The sequence below is a fragment of the Corapipo altera genome, unplaced genomic scaffold, assembly GCF_003945725.1.
Source record: "Corapipo altera isolate COAL_440 unplaced genomic scaffold, ASM394572v1 60, whole genome shotgun sequence".
Taxonomy (NCBI): domain Eukaryota; kingdom Metazoa; phylum Chordata; class Aves; order Passeriformes; family Pipridae; genus Corapipo; species Corapipo altera.
In genome coordinates, this window is record NW_020884912.1 from 5,144,935 (window position 1) to 5,170,407 (window position 25,473).

Sequence of the window (25,473 nt, forward strand, 5' to 3'; positions counted from 1 at the left end):
ATGAGACGAAGGTGTCTGGTCTTTTTTTCATTACTACTGTTGTGTTAGCAAGCAGCAGTCACAAGTGTAGAGACCATGCTGATGAGAACACAGCTGCGATGGGCAGGGCATGTCTCCAGGATGAAGGACCACCGCCTCCCCAAGATCTTGCTTTATGGTGAACTTGCCACTAGCTGTCGCAAGAGAGGAGCCCCGAAGAGAAGATACAAGGACTCCCTGAAACAACATCTCAGCCTTGGTCGTATTGATCACCATAACTGGTCTACTCTGGCCTCAAATCGGGAGGCCTGGAGACACACCATCTATAACGCTGCGGATGCCTTTGAGAACACACGCAGGATCACTCTCGAGGAGAAAAGGCAACGCAGGAAGAACCGTGTCTTGTGGAATACACCATCTAAGGAGTCTTTCTGTTGTGCCTTTTGCAATTGGACATGTCTGTCATGTATTGGCCTCATAAGTCACCAACGAACCTGTAACAAATGTGGATAAAGCCTTCCCAAATCTTTGTTCGCGAAGCCCAGCCATGATGATGATGTTGTGTTAATGAACCAGTCAAGTTCTTCCCTCTGTTAAAGAAATGCAACTGAAGGCAGCTGTCTTGCCCAGAATCCAGTAATGGACAAGTTTGACCTTTTTCGGTTCTTTACGTGTTTTCTGAAGCTAATGCAGATCTCTCCATAGAGTGGGAATTTGTTTAAACGTTTTGAAGAACAGTATTTCATAAAAGCATGGCACACACGCCAAGCTGTAAAGCCTGGGAAAACAACACCATTCAGTTTATTTTTAAGTGCTCGATTTAAGTGCAGTTAGTTTCCCATCAGAGGCTAATTCCTATGGAACATGCCTTATTGCCAATGCCAGGTTAGGTGCCTGGTGAGGGTTTTTGCTACAGATTTGAAGTCATCAGGACTCCATTTTTCCTGCCTGTATGAAAGACAGAGTTTATTTTTTTTTATGAGATCCATGCCTGGAAAGCTCCCCAGGCAGCCACCAGGCCCCAGTATGGCAGCAAGGTTGTTTGGAGCAATCACCCCAACACCTGACTCCAGCCTCACACCCCTGTTTGCCAACATGGCTGTCCCTGACACCACCCTGCTCACCAGGTCCGGTGTCTCTGACAGCATGGGGAGGCCCTCAACCACCTGGGAGGCTGGGAGTCTTGGAAACTCTTCGTTGATGTTGAAGTCATGATCCAAATTGTCATCCAAATCATCCAGCTTAAATTGCTACTGCCACTGGGGAAACGAGCACAGTATTGAGATACCGAAAGAATCTACAGGGCTCGTGGCAGAGGATCGAGCCCTCTTCTGGTAACTCACAGCTGAGTCAGAGATGGAGATGCTTTCTGAAGAAGAAGAGCTGGGACTCCTGGGCAACCAGTCTACTCAGAGCAAGACAGAGAATATCCATAATGTCCTGCCTGTAACCTTGAGAACAGAGAAGATCTGTGCTACAGTTGCATTGCCACTGCAAGGCAGAGCACTGTCAGCAGGGCTGCCTTGACAACAGCATGGCCTGGGCCAGTCCCACATGGCTTGTGGTGCCTGGAGGCGTTGCCTGGGCAGGTGGGAGGTGGTGTTCCCCATGAGGTTGGGAGTAGCATGGTGGCTCTGGGCTGGATCAGCCAGCTTTGGCTGCTGTGGGCCTGGACAACTCACCAGGGCTGGAAAGCTCTGCACAGGCAGCACTTCTCCAGCAGCCCAGCAGCAGAGGCCCTCCCAGCAGATGCTGGCACAGCCACCATCCGACTGGCCACGGTTACCTCTTTGGGGCTGCCAAGGGCCTGGATGGAGTCCACAACTTCCTGTTCTTCTCTGTACAGTTCCACGGCCGCTACGAGCGGTGCCGCTGCTGCCCCTGCGGGCAGCAATGCCTGTGATCTCTCTGGAAAAAATGGCAATCCTCTGGAATGGCCTTCTGGTGAAGAAGAGTGTACCCTGGCAGACAAAGATTCCTTTACCCATTCAAAAAGGACCATTTTTGTTCATCAGTCTGTATTATGCTCCTGTCCTCATTCATCTTTACCATCTCTTCTGTAGTTCTAGATTCCTTAACTGCTAAGCCTGCTTTGGACTTTTCGTATTGGTTCAAATCTCCGTGCCTTTTCCCTGCTAAGCTCAACTCAGAGTCTCCCTCCTTGTCTTTCTATCTCCCTTCCTAGATTTTTTGCTCAAAGTTTCTTTACCCTGACTTTGCCTAAGTTTCTTGTTCCCACTTTTCCATCCAAGTTGTCTCCTACTATCCCATCATGACTCCCAGTCCAAGTCTCCAATACCAGGCCTGTTCAATTTCAGTGACCCTGCCTTTGTAATGCATTTATTTGTATCCTTCCTTGGATTTCCAATGGGTAATACTCCTGTAATGTATGTGTAAAAGAGAAACATTGTTTCAGAATTTGCCAGGTATATCCTGCAACTTGGGACAGTTGATCTATCATGTCTTTTAAAGTATTACTTTTTAGATAAACTACACTCTACATATGAAGGTTATTTTTAAAAGAATAATGATTCTTTAATTTAGTGTTCTGCACTTCAAATTCACATTTGTCATGAATTTATATCAACTGTCCTGACTGCCCTTATGTATAAAACAAACCTTAGGAGAGGAATATTTGAATATAGCCTGAACTGGTACCTTTGAGTCATCTTACCACTTCTCGTTGTTCACTAGCTTAAATCTTGACTTTTTTACACTCTGAATAGGATATGATACAAAACAAAACCACAATACCTGACGGCAAAGAGAAAGTGCAGAAGGTTCAGAGATACCATTAATATGGAGGGGAATATCAATCAATGTATATTTTTCTTCTGCAGCATTTTCATGGAAAGCCTACATTATTTTTATTTAAATTTTGGTAAGATGACTTGGTGCAGCTGCCAGAGCTGAGGCATATGGGATCAATAAAAAGAATTCAAAGAAGAGAGCATGTATGTAAACAATAGGGGGTAACTCAGCAAGAATCAAGCGTGTACTTTTTAGTTAATTAAAAGCAAAATCCTGGTTCTAAGCTTCTGGTGGTTCATAATCCCTCTAAGGATTTTGGTCACACTTCTCAGCTGTGGCTTGCGTTTGGATGGCCTCAGGCCTGGACCTGTGGTTGTGCTTAGTGTTATGTGTTTGTGTGTGTCCCACTGCAGGCAGTATGGTCTGTGCCAAGTTTGTGCCCATGCTTAAACTTTTGTGGGACAACAACTCTGCAGGAGAAGAGCCCTGTATGGCAGTGGGCACAGAGACTGATGAGATTGCATGCCTGCCTCCCTCCAGCAGCCTCCTATGTTGCTGATACCACCCAAGAGGATGAAGGGTGGTGTCACCCTTCCTTCCCAAGCCTACCTTTTACCTCCTTGTGCTGTGTCCATATATTTAGGGTGTTACTGTGGCATGGCCAGACCCAGCCATGAACAATGAACGCCTTCACTCCTGAGTAACTCCAGGGCATCCTGGAGCTTGTGTAGAGGGGTTGCATCTCTAAGTATCTAGAAGGGCTTCTCCAGCACAGGCTGTGATAATACCCTACAGGGAAGTGTGTGCCCTCCTTATATGTACCCTGGTAGAGAACTATGTCTGCAACTCACCTCTTCTTCCCCAGACTGATTTGTACAGAAGCAGCAAATAACTCTCTGATCCGACTTCCACTCCTCTGGGAAGGCAAGTTCCTCTCAGACCCAAGGCTTTCTGTCAGTCTGTGTAACTGCTGAGCTGAGGTCACCCTGGAGGAATTAGCACCAGGGGTGACCAGGATTACATAAGACCTTGGCAGTGGAGTTGTTATAAACCCCATTACTCATAACTTATCATTATGAAATCATACAGAGTGTAATTTTATATAATTGCCATTATTTAGCTATATATTTATATGCACATGGTGATCTCGAACACCTGAAGTGACCAGTTTCTTCCCAGACATGATTATGCTCCGGTGCATGTGAGACTAAAATACGTGGCAGCTGTCCAAGTCCTGGAGAAGCCTGAGATGATAAGGTGCTGGCACTATGAAGGACATTGCTTTGCTGCAAGAGGATGGAGGCACTTGCTGGGGGAAGATGAAGACACAAATCATGTGTCACCATCGTTATTTTCCCCCTGGCCCCAACTCATTCTTTGAAATGGCAGTGATTTTGGTTCAAGTTGTGCCCTCTGCCTCTTGTTACGGGATTTTGCACATCCAAAGGTTCCTGTAAAGATGGCACTGATGTGGGCCTGCTGGGGTTGCTGCTGTGCTGCAACATTCCCGTGGCCTGGAAAAACAGAGGAAGGAGAGGTTGCTTTGTACTCTGTGGACTGCATCAAGCAGCATCTGTATAATAGCTTCCTCCCCGAGATTTGTTTTAAAAAATGGATGCTAATGTACTAAAAGGAAAGATACCATTTATTTTTAAACAGGGTTTAACTAGAAACCATGCTGTATTCTTTGTGTTTCTCTTACATTATGTGCTTTGGGAAAGCAGTAAGGGAAAGATGTACAAGTCCAAGCTGGGAAAAGGAGATGAAAAAGAAAAAACAAGTGCTTCATCCAGGATTCTGCCATTTACTGTTGCAGTACCTGCAGTAAATCCATGAGCTCCATTTGGTGCATCTCTGGGCTACGTTGGTAATATTGAGAGTCAAATGCAGATAACCCTAAGGTGAAACACAGCCCACCACCCTGCTTTCATCCCTGAGGAGCACAGAGAGGATGATGTGTGAGAGGGGAGCGGCAGCAATGGCAGACCAGCCACTGCTCACCAGTGACTTTGCACAATGGAGGGAGTGAGTGTGGGAAAAGAGAAAGGTGAGCAAGAGGGAAACAGTGATGAGCATCAGGGAGACTTGTCTTGGGCTTCTAAGGTGTTTCCTTGTCCACCATACCCATCATTACAGTGTTATTGCAGGTTATGCTGCTCACCTCTGTTTCTGGGAAGCAATGGAGCTGCCAGAAATGCTGCAGAGAGGTATCGATTGCTGGCTGTGCTTCTTGCTCTGAATCTCCTACCTGTGTCCTAGCATGGAAGCAACTTGTAGAGTTGCTTCTAGAGAGATTATCTAGGTGGACAGGTATAATAACTACCAGGAAGCAAAAAGCAGTGTCTGGTTCGGAGGCAAAAAAACAATGTGAGACTGTGGCCAGCTGATTTAATAAAGTGATTTAGCAGGCTTTTTTTAAATATTGCCCAGTCTCTGATGGGAAATAGTTGATGCGGGTGCACTGGCAAACTTTGGAGGACTGTGGCATGTATTACCCTGTGGAACCCTGCATGTATTGCTGAGCTGGGTGTTGGTGCAGGTTCCATAGGGCATGAGATAGGTACAGCTACCCACAGAGGCATGGTGTGTGGAGGCCATTCTGCCCTGCTGTGACAGGATGTCACATGAGGTCCTGCCTTTGCCCAGTGAATCCAGCACAGGGGTGGGACAGAGCTCTGAGCTGGCATCTTGGACAGCCGTGTTTAGACTTTCCCCCCTTTTCCAACCTCTTCAGGGAACTTTTAGAGCCTGTATTGAGGCTTCAGGAGGGCACAGTTTCCTTGACTTGACCCTATAAAAGGGGGTCTGCTACAAAAGACTTGTAGGCACCTGACTTGAGCATCCTTGTTGTGAAATCTTGAACAATCATGGGAAGCCGTACTTATGTCCTTTTCTCTTCCTGTTCTCCTCCTCTGCTTCCCCGAAACCTCTCATGTGCAGCCTTAAGGAAGGGTGAAACTGAGACACTTGGCAGAGATGCATTCCTGCTCCAGAATGTAGGACACCCTTTCTCAGAGGTGTAGTCCCATCACACTTGTGCACTCAGCCACATCTGGGCCATGTCTGAAGGCTGTCCACAGTGAGCATAAGGGTTTTACATGGGTTGCAGAGGAAATTGAAGCATACCTGTGTGTGGGCTTGCTGCCTGGCTGATGGGGCACCCCATGTCTTCTGACTCATCAAGCACAAGCTCCACACATCTGGCAAGAGATGGGCAGGAGGGAATGGGGTCATGCAGGCTGCTGGATTGTGTCCATTTCTCTGTTCCCTGACCTTTAACAAGGGTGGGAATAGAAATGGGATAAACTAGTGAGGTTTGGCCCTACATGGATTCAGTCACAGCAATTTCCCCTTTGCAGCTACGGGGAGGTTAAATGCCAACTTGCAGTACAGCTGAGTGCAACTTCTGCACCATTCCCTGGCTGTGCTGCAGCGGGCGATTCTTCGCAAACAAGAGAAAATTCAGCCAGTGGAACTAGGTTACATTCTCCAAATGCCATAACGTGACACATCCAAACATGGTTTAACTTGCTGGGATGCTGCAACTTCCCATTAACTGAGATAAGGCTTTTACCATGAATTGCTGTGCACTTCAGCTGTGATGTGTGAAGCTCTGTGGGAGCAAAACAGAGTTCATTGCTTTTCACAGAAGTTAAAGGATGTCTCTGAGATACTTCAGACACTTCTCTGTATGGGGAATTTCACTATTAATTACGGGAATGGAGCCTTTACAAGTTTGGAAATAACCTGGCTTTCCTTTGTGTACCTAAGGGCTCTCCAGGGACTTTGCTGCTTTCCCCCTTTTCGTGTGCATGACCCAAGGCAATGGCAAGGGGTAGGGTCAGGGGGGATCATTGATGTTCTTGCCTCTCTGCCAGGCAGCTGCCCTCCTGTGGAAAAAACCAGACAACTAATCCAGATGTTTCAGCCAACTACTATTTTACAGCCAAAGCTACATGAGTGCTCTCAAACTGGAGAAGCAGCCACTGTGGCAAGGGCTGGGGAGTGATCTTCCCAGCAGCTGCTAAATGGAGTTGATAAAGATAACCAGTACCTTGCCTTTTAGAAAATTAGTACCTATTTATCTCTGGGTAGGCACTAGAAAGTAGAGCTACCCTTTTGCTGCTAACAGTTCCATTTTCTTCTTGGCAGGGGCTTTGGAGGGTCTGGAAATGCCAGTGATTACCTTCTACTGCCTGTGAGGGTTTGCTGGGACTGCTGTTGGATTGAATGGTGAGACTGAAGATTGGTTGTTACCAGCAAGTATCAGTGGGGCAGTGCTGCAGCAGGTTGGATTAAATGCGAGGAAGAAAAGTTGAGACAGGTGAAATGCAGCCCCTGAGGGAAATGGGGCCCTCTTTGAACAGAATCATCTGAAAATGCCACAGTGAAGGATACAGCAGCAGACCAGCTGGGACTGAGTGTGGCATCAAAGGTCAGAGAGTGTGTTTTGAAGGAGCAGCTTTACCAGAGAGGAGAAAATCAGCCTTAACAAGGAGGGAGAAGCACACGTAGACAGTATGAAAGGCCTCCTTATTTTCACTTTGCTATATTTCCCCTTTTTCCCAGTCTTTAGAAACACACTGCAGTGAAGGAAGGAACCTGGGCAGTGTTAGCAAAGAAGGGAGAGGGGAGTCAGTTTAGCTAGCTGCTTTGAGTTTATGTAGCTTTAAGGTACACAGTACAAGCCTGCAACCTTCTGAATCTTTCAGGTTGTTAGCAGCACCGACAGCTCTAACATACTCACTGCCTGCCATGGGACTGGAACTCTAGCTCAGGGATGCTGAATTTCCCCACTCACACCCTAGCCCTGCCCAGGTATGTCCTGGCTGCAGGAGGTTGCTAGTGCAGGTACTGGTTCCTCCTCCAGGCACCTGTGGCAGAGCAGGCTGCAGAGGAGAGATGAGATGTGGAATTTCCTCAGATGTGGGCTGCTCTTGCACAGGTGTCAGGAGTTGGGTGTTGGGAAGAGGACAGAAATGGGTCATTAGGTGTACATGGCACTAAATGCATTTGATGTCAAAGGGGAATTGTAACTGGAGCTTTGGCTGTCAATCAGATCTCATCCCTCCTCCAGTAAGATGTGTTCATCATCTTTCCTACTGCCAGTAAGGCATTTGCAAATTGGGTATTCTGGGTATGAGACTGGGGGAATAAATGATTTGTGTGTCTCTGTTTAGGTTCTGTGGCTGAGTGCAGGAGGGATTCAAGGTTTGTCCTAACAAACCTGAGGGGCCCCTCAGGAAGAGGCAGGCAGCTTGCAGAAGTAAATAGAGGGCATATGTGTTTTCTATTGTATGGCACTCTGTTGTTGTAGACCAAGGATCCACCTCAATCCTGCACTGTCATTTTTACCTAAAGGAGTAATGAGCATGGAGCATGATAGATGATGTACCCCAGTACAACCTTCTCAGCTTCTCTCAAGCAGCACTTCAAGGCCCCTAAAATAATTTCCCAAGACAGCCGCTGTTTGTCATTGCTTTGAGAGGCTCGCGAAGGGTGCATAGTTTGAGAGGCTGCACAAGGTCTGTATGTGGGAAATAAAAGTGGGGAAAGCAAACCTGTCAGCAGCCTCCTTGCTCCTACTTCTTGTGCCATGGGAGAGTTTGAGCCTGTTGTCATACATTTTAAACATCCTACTCTGTGTTCCTCATTCTACCCCTGAATGGGAGGCACCAGTGTGTTGACGAAGGCAGGATGTATGGGTGACCCTCCTACCCCTTGAGAAGAGTTGCCATGGGATATGGTGTAGAGAAATGCTGCATAATGCATGGCCAGGCAGGTGACCAAAGGTATCTGTGGCCTGTAAGTGAATACTGAAAACAGAGTGAAACAAACCCAATGGGTTATTCCAGTTATGCACATTCCTCTGGCCTTCCACCCCATCAGGAAGGTGAGGAGGGCATCTCTGTAGGTATGTCAGGACAGAGGGATGAGACGATGCAGTAGGAGGCAATTCTGTCAGGCAAATCAGTACAGTTATATAAAGAGAAAGAAGTGGGTCTGATAGAAAATAAAAGAGAGACTGGGGAAAGAAATAGAGGCTTTAGAGCTGAAGGAGAAGTGTGTGTATGGGAACAGCCCTGAAAAACTGCCTCAAATTATCATCGTGAGAACACTGCTCCATCAGAGAGGAAGAAATGGAGAAAGTGGGTCATGGCTGGGGCTGAGTGGAGGCTGAAGGGCTCTTGGAAAGAGTCTGGATTGGGGAGGCAATGCCGAGAAGAGACGGCTGGTAACTGAGGATGGTTTTCAGAAAGCACAGCGCAGAGCGCTCTGCTGTCTGACACCGAGTGTGTGTGACCCCTGCTGTTGTACACACAGCTTGAGAAAATATCTACTAAAGAAAGCGAGAGCCAGTGGTGGAAAGATGCTCTGATGAGGTATTTCCTGCAGGAGGTCCTGATTTGGGATGGGCTGGAGATGCAGGTGGCTGAACGCTTTTCTAGCAGATTCCTCTCCGCCACCTGGATGTACAAAATTCACTGTTAGGAAAGCAAGAAGTCATGTGAGAGAGGGGTTATGAAAGGGCAGAAAGAGATTTTGGAAACAGGAACAGCCCTCCAGCTTTTTGGAGAGGCAGTACTTTCCTGCATTGTGAAACTTGCGAGGCTTTGTCCTTTATCTATGAGATCTTTGTGTGTGTTAAGGATGCTATTGGCTTTGTAAAGCTGCTGGACTGCGGCAGACAGCAAACTGTACCCCAAGGGACAGGTGTCCCGGGTAAAAGAGATTAATATCCCTGGGCAAAGTGGGTTCCCAAGCCCCCAGAGGCTGCCCCTGCCCGCAGGCGGGGGGAAGCTGAGAACTTTCAGCGTGGACATGCCAATCTGGTTGCCAACTGTAGTTTCTTGCTGCCACCTAGTGACGTTCAAGGGTACCTAGAAATGTCAAAAAATGCCTGGATTTAGCGCTGAACTGGCAAAGATAAACGGCAGGGAAATAATCCTGGAATACCGTGGTCTTTGGTTTCTGTATCTCCTGCGAAAAAACCGTGGGAAGCTCTGGCACGCCAAGACAGGTTTCAGTGGGTAATTAGTCATGAAGCGTATTTGTTATTGAGTAAGGTTATTTCCCAAAGTAGAGACAAAATTAAAGCTGTCTTTTTTCCTCCATAGAGCATTGCTGCTCTGGCTTGGAGCAGGTTTGCTTTACCTGAATGTGCTCGTTCCCTTGTAGTGGTGCCCTGGTGATCTGTGCACTGGCATGGCAAGGAGCCCCCGATGAAAACTTTGCTGAGGAATCTGGAATGATCTCATTTTATTGTGGAAAAGACCTTTATTTTTGAACTTTCCAATGCTTCAGGCTCACTTAATAATGATGGACCATGACCCATAAGACTTTATTTTTTTTCCTATAGATAGGTGTAGGGCAGACCTAACAAGGCAGGTGAACAAGGCATCAATGGATTGTTTAAGATGGTTTATTAGGATCACAGAAATTTTGGCCCTGCCAGCTTCAGGAAATGACTAAGATTGCAATTAATCTTAACTTTTAAAACTGGACTCTTCTCATGCTTCCAGGTGAAAATCTGTGCATTTTTTACAGAAGTCAAAGAAGCTCCTATGGATTTTGATTAGGCCAAGATATCACTATGAAACTTGTGAGTCCATTTACTACTTCTAAAATTGTAACATGATGAAGATAATATTTTTCCCTTGGAAACATTTTTTGGAAGGTTTTTCGGAGCTTCTTTGTGTGTGCTGCTGCTCTGGCCTGTTTGTCCCAGTACAGCATGTTATAGGTATGCAAACCTTTCTACTGTGTCCCTAAATACCCATGGCAAGAATCATCTTTGCATCCTTTTATCACCTAACAGGCTTCTTCCCTCCACCTCCAAACAACTTCTTGCAAGAGCAGTGATGGAAACAGTGTATTACAAAATGACTTTTCCTTATACTCCCTTTTTCTGTGCTCTCCTCCCAGACTGAAGCTTTGCACGGACTCCCACTATGAGATCTTAAGCTGATGAAAGCAGGATGCCTAGAAATACTGCAGGTGTCCCACTACCATTCCCTCAGTCCTCTTTGTTCCCTGGCACTTCAGGGACCCGTGGTGCCAACAACAATAAATCATTTCTGCCGCTGGTGTCTTTGGGGGCAGTCACAGTAATTACTTAGAGTGACCCTTGCTTTCAGCCATCAGGAAAACCTTACCATCATCCCAGAAGAGCTTAAATCCTTGATAGGATGTAAACGGCTGGCACCAAGGGCAGTGAGAGTAGCTAAACAGGAATAGAATACTCAAACTACTGCTCTCCAACCTGTGTATTTTTAAAACAAGGTTAATGATCTCTTGTTAAAAAGAGAACAAATGTGCAATAGTCTTAAAAAGGTGGTGACTGTTTATCAATCTATAATGGTTTAAAGACTATTACAAGGGAATTAGAGATGACAGTCCCCTTCATTCGAGCCTGGAAGTTTGTTTGGACACAGGAAGGTGATGTGTGTGTGACCCAGAGTTGCTGACACTGCACTCAGGTGGGGATGTGAGTGGTGAGTTGGGGCTGCTGATGAGTCAGTCAGCCTTATGAGGGGATGGTGGTGTAGTACTTTCTCACTCTGAAGATGAATCTGTCTTTGCTGTGGTAGGTTTGCTACACTCTTGTAAAATTGGGGAGGCACAAAATTGGACAGAGGCAAAGTCAAAAAACTCCTGGAGGGGTGCAATTGAGACTAAGGTGGTGAAAGGCACACAAAAAGCAGAGGTGTGACTTTCACGAGGTGAATGGCTTTCCCACCCTGATGTGTGGTGACACATGTGCCATTTCCACCCCTCCTACATGCACACAGGCTGAACTTTTCCTTCTCTGGCATGTACCATGGCACAACGTAACTAAGAAGATCCATCCAGGTTTGATGAGCTCCTGTTTTGCCCTGAGTTGTACCCAATAGGAAGCACGGGAGATGTTCCTGCAAGCTTTTGGGCGGATGGCTGAGGAGGATGCAGTGTGGAGGCAGCAGAGCTGCTGCTGGGCCTAACCATCTCCTGGTGGCCAGTACATCCCTCCTTTGCTGCTCCCATCATGAGGACAGCCTGGTGAAACATCTAGGCACACCACATCTGGGCTTTAATTCTGGAACACTTGAAGACCAAGACCCACTGTGCAGGAAGAATTTTGCACTTTGTCTTGTCCTGTGAGGCAGTCTGGAGAAATATAGCCCACAAACATCAGATCCTGGACATGTACCACCCAAAGGGTTTAATAATCGCAGGTTATGAGTGGAAAAGACTGTTTCTCATGGAGCATTTTTCAGCGCATGTGCTTCATGTGCAGACTATAAAACAGACACAATTTGTAACCAGGAGTGTGTTTAACTCTTGGAACAGTTTGCTCTGGATCCCTTTCCCCACCCACGATGTGGGGCGGCCCAGTTCTAGTTCCATTTCCATCCGAAGAACCATTCCGACGCCTTGAAGGATGGGGAAAGGGAACTCCAGGGTTTTCTTCTGACCCTGAGCCTGGAGGGGAGAGGAGCTCCCCCCTCCCACCCCCGCGCGTGGCCCCATGGCTGGCAGGGAGACAGGACACCGGGCGTGGAGAGGAGGCAAGAGAGACTTTTATTGTTGGGGATGCTACATTTATAGGGTTTAGGAGGATTCACAGAGTAACCAATTAGAAGTCTCAAGGGGCTTACAGGAACACACAATCACAAGAAGAGGTTAACAAAGGCCAATGGGAAACACCTCAGGACACCTTCCCAGGACATTCCTGCATGGATAACACTTGTCATGGGGGATGCTGGGAAGAAGAAGCATGTGTTAGCAAAGAGACCACCAAAAGCCATTTTAAGACATGTTTAAACAACAGTTTCCCCATATAATGCAGGTTTAGTGCTACAGTTTGCCTGGGCAGCATGGTAAAATCTTCATCATTTGGAGTTGCCAAACCAAGATGCAGTGTCTTTCCCAAAATCATGGCATAACAAAGCCATAAATAATTGAGCTCAGGGCATAGTAAGAGCAGCAGCACATACCACAAACTCATTATAGTATCGTTCACGGGTCTCTTAGGTGCCTTACATTTCCAGAGCTGTCCTGTGTTACTTTTTACCTTTTGCTAGAATAAGGGTCAGGGAGCAGAACCTAGCAGAGGTCACACTCAAGTTCTTGACCTCTGTCCCACCAATATGACTGATGACATAAAAATGACCAACTGACTTCAATGAACCTAAAATTCAAATTGGAAGCTGACTCCAGTGAAGTCACATTTGAGGCAGAGTTAAAAAGGGAATTATTATATTAAGTACAAACTCCCATTCACAACCTTTCCTTATGTTAGGAACCATGCACATGGCAAACATTCAGATCAGCTTCACAGCCAGCTGCATCAGGACCAACACTGGGCCTTCAAAACATCATGTAAAACTAACAAAAAACATCTGAGAAAGTGCTTTGCTTTACTTGCATGGCAGGAAGAAAACTGTGTGTGTCTTTAGGAGTTTGGGTGTACGTGTGTAAGCACACAGGTAAACTATAATCCTCTGACATTGTTTCAATTAAATAGATGGATTAAAACAAAATTGGCCTGTCTCTGTCTTGAAAGAATGCAAGAATATATAAGTTGGACAAGAAACCTAAGTGAGATAGCTGGAGTTTTTGTATCAAACTTAATGCCCCCAGGCTGAGTGTTGGCTGCTAAGGCAGGATAAATCACAGGCTTAAAGTTTCAGCCAGTCATCTCTTATCAGCCATTTGGGCTGGAACTCCTCAAGCAGAGTTTGATTTAAAAGTATGTAATTTTTTGTTATGTTCAGTCACTGGGGTTTAACTGAGGGCAGCCTTCCCCAGAGGAGAAGAAACGCAATGGCCTCTAGTGGTGGCTACATGCAGAAATAAAACAGACGTGATTGCCTTGTTTTTAAACGTTGCGATCTATTCATTCCCAGCTGGAGAATTCCTGGGGTGAAAAGAGCAGCTGGAGGTATCGGCCACTGCAATCATGCAGATTCTCTTTTCTGTTCGACTTGGTGGCAAGAGACTGTCTTTCCTTTCTTCACTGGGTCATGACGCCTTGCAGATGTTTTAAAAAATGAGTACTTCTATCTGGACAATAATGTTTTGTCACTCTTCACTGAGGTTTTGTGCATCTGAAGGCATGCTTGCTTCCATACAAAAGGGATGATTTTGCCCTTTTCTTCCAGTGCCCTTGAGGTGGAAATCAATGGTGGTGTGCAATCAGGTTTGTCTGGTAGTTCTTGTGGCAGGCAACGAGGGACGAGTTCCTGACACAGTAATCCTAACCAGTCCTACCCATCTCATCAGTGCTAGCTGGAGTCCCTGCTTTCTGTCCTGAGGGAGCTGTGCTTCTGTGCTCTGTCAGACCAACATCCGAGCTGGCTACTTGAGAAAGGAGCTGGCCCTGCCCAGAGGAATTTTTTTGACAAGCCCAGAATTACAACTGTGGGTAGATTTAAAAATGATTTGGAATTGAGCGTTAGTTTAAGTAATCCATGAAATCAGAGATCACACATTTCTTGAACCTCTTTTAAGCCATGTACGTTGGTAGAAGCCACCAGTGTAAGTGGCTGATGTGCCAATGTGCATGGTCCTGGCTCTTCAGTAGCTGTGGTTGCAGAGGGGCTCCATAATGGTGGCTTGGCTTTTCACAACAACTGGGTGTGTGGATGTGCCAGGTCTGGGTCTAGAGCAGCAATTCTGCTTTTAGCCTTGGTGCTGTTCAGCTGTGCCTTGTGGGACCAAGCCTGGAAAATGCAGAGATAACCCTAGGTGTTGTGGATTTACTGTGCAACAGGGATTTGGCTCAAATTCACCAGAGGCTTACTGTATCTGTTTATTTTGGGTTATCTGTGTCCTACTAAGAATGGCTTTCTTACAGTTTGATTTGATGTCTGCAGGATCTACCTGAGCATGCAGTTGGTTGATAAAATATCTGTATTCCAAGGCTCCTTGTTTTGCTGAGTTAATAACAACCCTCTAAAACATATTCCCACTGAAACCTTATTTTACTTGTTTATATTTATCTAAGCATTGTGTGCATTATTATTAAATATATAAATATATAAATATTCCTAGTGAGTTAATTTTACTTATATTAATTTATTACTAAGATTCTTGTTAAATGCTGCCTTCAACTGCATCTTGACACATATGGGCATTTTTTTGGTGTAATAGTATTTTGAATACAGTTTTACTTTTGATTGATACACAATTGAACGAGTTCCAGCTGCTCTGCTTCTGTTGCACCAGACATTGTCACAACTCTGATCTCTGGCTGTAATGAAACCTTCTCTGTGAAACCAGGCTTCCCTTGTTCTCTTTTGGGCATCTCTCGCTGTTTTCTGACCAGAGCTTTCTGGTGTGTATTAGGGTTGACATAAGCAAATGTCACGACATTTACGCAGTTGCCTGCAGCAGCAGCAGTAGCTGGTGGAGGTGCAGAGCTGTAGCTGTAGCCACAACTACAGATCCTCCTCTCCCTTTTCCCTGCCACTGTCTGCTCCTGAACCAACTGCTCTCATTTGAAAGCTGAGAGTCATTCTCGCTTGTTCTTCTGACCCAGCAGTCTTGGCTGCCATGATGTTCAATGGACATCTAGTCTTTGTGTTCAGTGGAGCTGAATTTGACTGTAGTCACCTATTGAGGACAAAACTAATTTCATCCCCACTGGTGTTGATTTCTTCAGCTGAATATGCCTGCAGTGGAGATACCTTTTGGTATATTTACTGAGTATATTTACTCAGACTGATCTCATTTCTGTTGTTTAACCTGATTCTTCCCCCCCTCTCTAATGTGGTACTGCAGGACATCTGTTTCTTGTCTTCAGTATGAGAAACAGATTTTCTTGCATAAAAATCATTTCTTCCCTCAGTTCTCTCAGAATAAATTGGTATTGTTTAACCTAATTTTTCTCATAAGTAATCCCTTCGAGACCTGATTGTTCCTGTGGCTTCCAAATATTTTCCTATTAGTCCTTATCTTCCTTGCAGTGCGATGCCCAAAAGTGGGGATCATACTCCAGTTGAGGCCTTACTCATCACGCTGAGCAGAACGAACACATTGCTATGTACAGGAGCAACAAATTTTCTTTCTGTTTCCTCTGCAGTTTTCTAATACTGGTCTTTTCAGACCAGTTTCTGGTTTTCAGAAAACTATGAGTGCTCTGTCATAGATTCATTCGTCAAAACCCACCCTGAAGCTTGAGTATATCTGGCTTTTGTGTCCATTAAATCACTGTCCATCCCTCTGTTCTGCCTGTTCCTGGATGTGCAGGCTTATGCACATTTGGGAACAATGCTGATGTGTGTAATGGCTGCATATGCTGGAGGAACAGGCTTGGGTGGCCTGGCCCTTCCACTGCTGCTCCTCTCTCAGCCAAATCATGCCTTGGCTTTCTGGGACTTCACTCCTTACAAAATCTTCTTGGTATAAAGTCTGAAGCAGCTTGTGGCCAGGTGTCTCTCAGTAATATTTGTCCATCTGTATTGTTGTGATCATTAGTGGAGATTCTTAAACTAAGAGGACAGGGTAGCTACTAACAGGACATTTTCTGGGGTTTTTAGATCTTCTGAGACATTTGCTTTTTTTTCCATTTTACTTCTATGTAACCTCAGCCAGTGATTCCTTGGGAATAATTTATTTTCCTACCTTTTTGAAGGCTTCGAGGTTAAACTTCTGTTTGATGTGAGTTAGAACAATTTTCATAGGACACTCACAGAATTTTTTCATTGACTGATATGATTTATTTGTCTGCAAAATATGTATTTCCTGATATTTTTAAACTAAATACTGTAAGAGATAAGAATTTTTAAAGGAATCCAGGGTTCAGTTTACTGTAGCCTGATGTGTTTCTTCCATTGGATGGAGGAAAGAGAAGCATCTTGGTGAGACACTTTGGTGAGTAAAAACCAGAGCATCACTTCCATGCACATCTATTCAACTTCCCTGTCAATCCAAGCTCAGAGTTTATAATACTGAAAATCTCTGAGCAGTGTCTGTTTTAAGATTTGACTCTACAAGGGAGGAATGGAAGAAGATAAACCAGAGGTAGAAGGCAATTTGAATGAAAGCAACCATGAAACAACAGAATCGCTGTTCTGGGGAAAGAAAGAAGTGAAAGGAGCAGAAAGAAAGGTAGTGAACTTCAAAAAGCAGACGTCAACAAGCCTGGGAAACAGGTAAATGTGTGTCTTCTGGGAAGATAATCCTGAAGATAAATGAACGTCAGTTACTGAAAGTGCTGTTAACAAAAGCAGAATGGTAAACTATCCTGATGCGAAAGAAAGACAAAACTGAGCAGGAGAGCAGCACCCAACTGCACCAGGAGCCAAGACCTAAAAATCAAAGGGACTTATGTGATAGGTAGAAATGGGGATTCATAACTGACAGTGATTGCAACAAAGCAGCATGAACATGCTGGGGTGCAACTGGAAAAAAGTCACATGTGAAGACAATTAGGAAAAAAAATCTAAAATGCCACTTTTCTATAAATAGACAGAGGAAAATGTACATCTTTTAATCTCATGAAAAGAAGTACAAATAGCAGATGAGGCATAAGAGCTGTAAAATTCAATGTTTTCTTTACTTTAGTTGCTCAACCACGTTGGTGGCAGGCAGAGTGTCGTGGCATGGTTGCACAGTGAAGTCAGGAAAGCACAGCCTGCACATTGGATGTAAAAATTAGAAAACTCTTATGTACAAAATGACTCCTGCCACATTTATGATCTACTTTATGGCTCTTATCACAAGGCATTTTCAAGGAGTGAGAGCACATTTTCTCCATCTTCTGCAGGAAGGAGCTCATTATTCCTTATTAATTAGGTCTTCAGTCACTAATCTGTTATGTACCTTTCCAGCAACTGTTTACAGATAAGTGTTGTAGGATCTAATTGATGGAGGATAATTAGCTCCTCCCTAATTAGTGTGAAGTGTACTTCTTTTCACTCTGTGGATGATCGCTTATGAATGAAAGGCCACAAATGGAAAACTCAAGATGTGCAATGTGTCAGGAACTAATTTGCCTAAACTATTTTTGAAAGCTTATTCAATTAATACCCAAATAGTAGGCTTATACATAAGTGCGTGTAACTGACTTCAGTTGTAGGCAGGCATGTGGTTGCCACAGACGAGCATTAATATCACGCTTAGTTACTGTACAGTGCACAGGCACCACGAGCAGCAGGTTGGCAGACATCACCAAGGATGATAAAGCATGTGGAAATAAAGCAAAACTTCATGGAAGCTTCATCATCTTGCATAATTGTCTCAAGTCTGAAAAAGAATGAGTTGATAGCAACCTGCACCTAAGTGGTTGATAAACGTTGGGGTGTCCTTTTTTTTTTTTTTTCATGCCTAGCCCGTGAAACTTGCAGAGGTTCTTATTCACAGAGAACAGATATTCAGTGTCCTTTGAAACCAGATGCTTATATCCCATTTGGCACAAAAGTTGCCAGCTATTTTCCAAAAAGCTTCTCTACAAAGACTCTAGATTATTCTTTCTGTAACACAGCTATGGGTTATAGTCAGAATTGGTCACAGCTACAACACTTCTTTTCAATATCTGACCACTTTTGACTGTGACTGCCTATTATCTCCTGGCTGCAAAAAGAAAACTATAGATTAGCTGAGCCCCTTTCAGCTAATCACTGTGAAATACAAGTGTTGAGGCTTGGAGTATGTGCTGATGTATCGGAAAACTTGTAAGAGAAGATGTGGTATATGTATAATTAAAAATGATGTAGATTCATAGCACAGCCTGAGTGCAGACATAGGCCTGTAGGCAGATATGTTTCTGTATGGATGGAACCAACGTTTGGTGTTTGACATAAGCCCACTGTTCAAGAGCCCACTGAAATTAATAGAAAGTCTCTCATTGAGTTTCCATGTACTTTATCTTAGATGACACAGCTAGAAATACCAAGGGAGAGTAAGTAGGCCCTCTCTCCTAGTTATGAAGAAGTCTTGAAATGTGTCCCTTAAGGATTTGAAACCGTGGAAAACAAGAATACAAATCCCATGAACTTTTTCTCCCCAAGAGGTTTCAATCAGTTTAATGATTTGGGAAGTTATGTTCTGCTGCTTTTCTGCCAGCCTAACATACTGAGTGAGACAGGAGCTGGGGAGTCAGATGGGACATGGATGAGGTTAGGATTACCTGCAAATTTCTAATGTTCCCTGAGACTGGAGAATTGCTTCAGTTCCCTGGAAGCCTAATACTGTTAATCAGCGAAGAAAGATATCACTGTTTCATTACTTGCTGCAGCTGAAACTCAAGGAAATTACTTGGGTCTCATTATCAGATAAAGTTAAGATGCCAGTATAAAAGAAAACTCTTTTTCACACGCAGGTCGAGAGTAATTTATTTTTCGTAGCTTAGGTTTTAAAAATAGAGAGCTGCAGCACAGGAGAATACGATAGAACTGCACAGAATCTGGATACCGCAGATCTGCTTTGATACAATAACAGTTTCTAGCCTTTCTTTTATCTTTATAACCGTTCCTAGGTATGGTGGGAAGAGATTAGGGTGGCAAACTGAGCAGTCCATCAGTCCACTGCGAGGCATTCACCCTACTGCATGATTTTGTGGAGCCTGCACCTGTAAAAGGGGCTGGGACTTGTTGCTGCCCAGTGTACCTAGGGGATGAAACATGCTCAAGGGACAGAGTGTAACCTTGTAAATCCACTCAGGAAAGCAGGATCAGACTCTGCATCTGGTCTGATCCTCGCTTTTCACTTGTGGAGAGTGACCCTAACTACCTCTATTTGTTAACAATGGCACCATGCTTGGATCTGGACCCTGGGCCCACTTCATTCTCTGTGCTCCCTGCTGCTGCATGGAAGGGGATGCCTGGGAGAGCTTGCTCTCTGCCTCTAGGATCCAGCTGGTCCTCAGGCACCCTCCTACCTTGCTGCTTGCGGGGAGGTTGATAACAGAAGTGTGCTCCCAGCAGAGGTCATGTGGTTCTGTAAATAGCTTTTGAGTGGGATTAGTGGTGTGACTGTGAGTTTTAGTGCTGCAGAAACCAGTACTCATAGACTGTAAATCCTAAGAAAACTCACTGCTGTCAGTCCTCTGGGCATTTTCTCCTGGGAAATCTTGCTGTAACAAAAGCAGAGCTGAAAGGCTTGGTTACGTTCTAGGCAATGGCCAGTTTCCAGTGGGGTTTTGATGCCAAAGTTCAGATGTCTTTCTTTTCCTTGAAAAACACAGTGCTGACTAGCTTAGGCTGGTTACAAGATGTGAACTTGCAGAAACAGGATATGCCAGCAGGGATGACAGCATGAATGTCCCTTCTCTCTCGTGTCATTAGAAAGAGATGCAGCTGCCAGCTCAGGTGCCTGAACCCAGAGCAGGACTGAAACAAAGAATAAGCCCATATGGTTTCTTGTTTTCCTTCTAAATAACTTGGTAAGTACCTGGCAAAACCTCTGGGAATCTCAGTGGTGAAATGTAAAACCTTCGTGTTCCCTTGAGTCCCCAGCCACATCTGAACAAGGATATGCGACTTTCTGAAGGGAGTGGACATATGCTAATTGGGAGGTGCCACGAACTGCACTCTGCTGCTCTTTGCCAATGTCCCTCTTTTCCTCCCTGAGCTGGGAGTGTGGAAAGCCATGCTTTACAGAGGAAGGCTGGAGTGTCAGTGTTGATTAAAAGGAGAAGAGTATGAAGTCTTCCTTGGCTTAACTCTTGAGGGTAGGGATTGCCCCAAGCCAAAAGTCACCCAGTCCTTAAGCTAAAGAATATTTTTTGGATGTGCATTGTATTTGCTAAAGGTCTTTTTTACTTTCTCTTATTCAGTGACCAAAATTGGCCTGCTTTTTTCTACATCGGCTAAGCATGACATAATGACCAAAGCCAAAAGCTGAGGTCTTTAAGGCTATTCCATGTACGAGAAAAGGCTCATTTTTCTCTGAAGCCAGAGTACCTCCCACGTACAAGGTTGCGTTACCCTGAACTCAGTAGCAATCAAACAACTGGGAGGCAACATCTTCATTCAAAATCCTGTTCTCCTTTGCTCCAATGGTCTGTATACCATGGCACGCCTATAAAGGGCCTTTTTCCTTATGCAGCAGGATCAGCTTCTCTCCAACTCCCTCTGTCAACCTGCCTCTCTGAAACCTGAGCCTGGGGGCTGTTCGAGGCATACAAGGAAGCAAGATGAGCAGGCAGGGAAACCAAAATCAGCCAGTGCTGGGGACAGCTATGAATGTTCCAGGAGACTTAAATGTGACCTAGTGCATAAGTGAATAGTGACCAAAGGAGAACCACAAAAGCAGCTTTTGAGAGAGCAGGTAATCCCTTTCCCTAGCACTGGCATATAACCAGTTCCTCTCTGAGGCATTCCTCTATGTATTTTTTTTCTACACCTGAGGTGCAAATGAAAGGCAAACAATATGGGTCAGGTGTGATGGTCTTGGGTAATGAACAGCAGGGAATAATTACCTGCTACCAGGAGGAAGGATGATGGATGGAGGCAAGGAGCAGCAGTGTGACATCTTCAGCTGGCTGCTGTGACAGGAGGGGAATCAGAAACATCAAGAGAAATTACCTGAAGGGGCTCTGAGGCTGAGGCAAAACACAAGTGCTAGAAACAGGTCATGCTACACCAGGCTGCTGGGGAAATACTTCTAGAGATGCTTCTTATTGTGAGACCTTCATGGCTGCTGGTAGAAAATCTAATATTAGCCCTGGCTTCCAGCAAGACATATATTTCCCCTAATGGGCTGTGGGAAGCCTCTGCTCTATTCTTTTTAGCCTGAAACTGTGAGCGGAGGTGCTTCGCTGCCTTTCCACATGGTATGAAGCAGGAGCAGAGAGTGGTGAGGAGAAAGGGGCTGCAGGCTGAGGCCAGCCTGAGTCCTCACATGGGAGCAGAGGTCCTCATGTTAGCTCTCAGATGCTGGGCCTGGGGAGGGAGGAATGAGTTGAGCCAGAGTACCCTTGCTCTCTGGGATAGCAGAGACAAACTCACATGTCATGGGCAATTATATGGCTGGGACAGTTCCTGTAGACACCAGCTTCTCCCTGTAGACACTAGCTTCTCCCTGTGGCTATTTCCTACAGCTGGGGTTGGGATATTGCTGTTACTGAAATGCATGAGAATCCCCTACATAACCAGGAGGCCAGAGAAGAGCCCAGGAAACCATTTCCCTTAAATAGTTAAACGGCTGCCTCTAGACAAGCACAATGTCACATTGAATTTGAAACAGGGAACTTTTTATATTTCCCCCCGATTGTGCTGGCACCTGGCAGATGCCTGTTTACCACAGGCATCCATACACACAGCAATCAAAGGAAATCAGAGGCACGGATTAGCAACAGCTGCAAGTCATTAGTGGCAGCCATGGGAAAGCACAACTCTGCACCCCGCTTCCAAATAACCAACGTGAGTATTCCAGAGCACAAGGGTTACCGCGGGGCACTCTGCGGGCACCAGGGACAGCAAACAATTGCCTCGCTTGTCTCTGGAGATGGCTTCTTCCCTCTCCCAAAGGCAGCATGTGTTATCAATGAATCAATCACATTTTATTGGCCCATTGAACATTAACTCTTTGGGAGGCTGAATTTTGCTAGCCGGGAGTCATCAGACCTCGAGGATAGGGTCTCTACCTTTACAAAATATCTAGTGAATCTTTATTTTCTTTGGGCTAGTATCTTTGGCAGTGTCTCAACATGAGTGAGGACATGGGATCTCCTAGAGTTAATGCTCATTTTACAGCAAGTTTTATTAGAGCAAGTGTAAAGCAAAAGCTGACCAAAAGCCTTCTTTGTGTATCTTATTTCCTTATTCAATTCATTTTGAACCAGAATAGAGTCCAAATTTTATTTAAAAACTTGGTGTTGATTGAAATTTCCATTGCAGATTTAGGCAGCTTGGGTTTCTATTTTGATCAATCTCCGGAAAAGCTGATTTTACTTCAAAGCATCTCTGACTCTTGCAGGAGCAGGAAGCTTCTGCCCTATTAATAGAGAGCAAAATCCAGCATCACTGAGGCGTGGCTGATCCCCAGCAGTCCTTACATATTTGGCTGTATCTGCCCTCATTTCTCTCCGGCTCAGCATGGCTTTCACTGTTGCAGGTGCAGCACCCAAGCTGTATGCATGGTCTTTGTGGTCTACAAGAAATTCCTGCCTTGCCCTCGCCAAATGGGAACAGTATCTGTGCCTTGTACTTGCCCAGCTCTTGACCACTGCCATGAGGACACGGGAGTATGTGAAGGGGTTGACTGTGAGAAGGTGTACAAATTCTGATATACAGTATTTCAAAATGTCTCTTGAGCTTCGCCTGCTTTTATTAAAGGAGGGGAATAAGAGGAAAAGGGATGGAAGCAAGGAAAGTAGTCACAGAGACTAGAGAAATGGCAAGCTGGGGGGACAGAAAAAGACCTTTCCAGAAAGGCCACGGTCAACCTGACCTTGTAGCCCCTGGGTCTCTTTCCCGCCCCAAAACCTTCAGTTACTCTCAGCTTCCTGCCTGCATCTCCCACTACAGACATTATTTCTTACATTCACTCCCAAACCTCACTAATTACCAAAGTTTGGTCAGACTCAGCTTCCTCCAAACCCCTTTCTCCTGTGTTCTCTTTGTGTTATTGCCAAAGTTGAATTTGGTTTCCCCAGGGATAAGAGCATTTACATAGAGGCAAAAGAGGAATTTAGTCTTCTCTTCCAAGGCTTCTTAAGCTGGCTCTGCAAACATGGAACATGCAAACAAAACCTTAAAGGTAACAAAAGAAAGTATAGTTTTAAAGTAAAAGAAAAGGGAATAGTCTCAAAAGATAAAGCATTGCAAGTACTCACATCTCTTAGTCTTAAGATGAAAGCAAGAAGAAAAGAGAGTGAAGGCATTTTAGTTCTGACACTCCCTCAGTCCTGCAGTGGTTTCCATTTGAAAACTAATGGTTTTAGGATCACAAAAGTCTGTAGTGAGCAAGACAGATATTTGTGATAGAAGCTTCATTGCTACTAGCTGCAGAAAGTAGGGTGGCTTTCTGCATGGCAACTGGGGGAAGCAGACTGGTTTTGGGAAAAGTCTTAGGTAAGTGCTTGTTTTTAAAGAAGTTACTGATTGTCTCTTAAGTTTGTGAAGTGGTGAAAGACTGCCTTCCTCATTCTTACTTTTGCTAAAAATTGCGAGTGAAGGAAGATGTAAGTTTCTGAAGAACTATTTTTATTTTTTTTCCAGTAAAAGAGTCTATTATCTGTGTGTTTTTTTCTGTTTTATCTTCAGATTAAGAGTTAAAGTGTTTTACTTGCTGAGGTACAAATCATGCTGGTTTTTGTTTTGATACTTTCAAGTAAGACTCTGGTTCCTCCTGTGCTTTGACTTAATGTAGTCTAACTGGCTGTTATTCAAAGTACACCGTGCTGTGCTCACTCGCAGTGCTCAGGTGATCTAGGCTCTTCTCTACCTTTGCAATTCCTTCTGTAGTTCCTTCTGTTTCAACTAGATGTGCTAATCCAGACTTCTGCTCACTGATGTTCTGAGAACAGTATATGATGACTTGTACCTACACTGTGAAAGAGACTTTGTTGTCAAAGTTGGCAAATAGTCATATAAATATTATGCCATCAGGGAAATCAATTTCCTATCTTCTGGATGTTCTTTTTTTTTTCTTGTCTTTTCCTTTTTTTTCCAAACTATAACTGTCAAGTTCATGTTGAAAGGACCGTAGTCCATCTCTTAGTAGAATCATTGCTGAGGTGCAAATAAAGTCCAAGGCAAACTCAGTACAATGATGAGGTTGTTAAAAAATCTGTTTATGAAGTGAGATATAAAGAAGTTAATGCATTCAGTGTATCATAAATAGACTGAGTGATAACATGTTTGTTGCATATAAATACCTATATTTGGAAGATGTAGTCACCTTTTCCAGAAAAACTTTTTCAGTGAAAGAGCTGCTATCTAGTCCTTGCCAGTTCCCTGAATTTAATCTGGGTAAGAGAGGTGGTACTGCAGGTATTTATTTGAGTAATGCAAACAGAGAGGCAGCTCAGCAGAAGAGAGCTGTACTTGCATATTTAAAATTAAAAAAAAACCCTTTTTTTCTTTTTGTTTGTTTGTTTGGTTTTTTTAGCAATAAGGTTGTGTGTGGACACAGCAACCACTTCTTGGTACAAGGATCCCTTCATTCATCACCATCTTTGTGGATCTTCAGAAAAGAAGGGTTTCTTTTGATGGGATAGAGTGTTGATTTCTGTTGGGGCACAGGCTACAGAAGAGATGTCAAGCTTCACTCCCGCTTGCTAGGAAGGGTTTTTCCCTGTTTGGGGAGCTCGTAGGATTTGTTCTGATTGTTTAGCTCTTATTTTTCTGTGAAATGTCATGGTCAGCAGAGCTCTGGATGGGGGATCTAAACCCCCTTGGATGGGGCTGATTACATCATGCCCAGAGTCAAAACAGTGTGTGGGGCTAAATGATGAAATCCTTAAGGCTTGCTTTGCTTTCTTTTGCAGTATAGGACATAAATTGCCTTTTCTAGACATCCACATGTTCAATTGCCTTTTCCAGTTGTGTCTCAAGTACTAAATTTCCAGCCATCATAGGGCTGTGGGGTCTGATAGTGTCACCAGCCCTTTCAACTCTTTCTTTGTGATGCATCAGCAGTGGTCTAGGCTGTTGGATCAAAAACCAGGGATTTCCTGTAGTTTATGTATGTATCACAGATACAGATCCCGCAGAGAGATGGGGCTGTGAAGGTGGAAAGACGAAGTTTAGACTCTCTTCTGTAATTAATGATATCTATGCTAGATCAAAGTTAGTGTTTTCAACTTTTTAA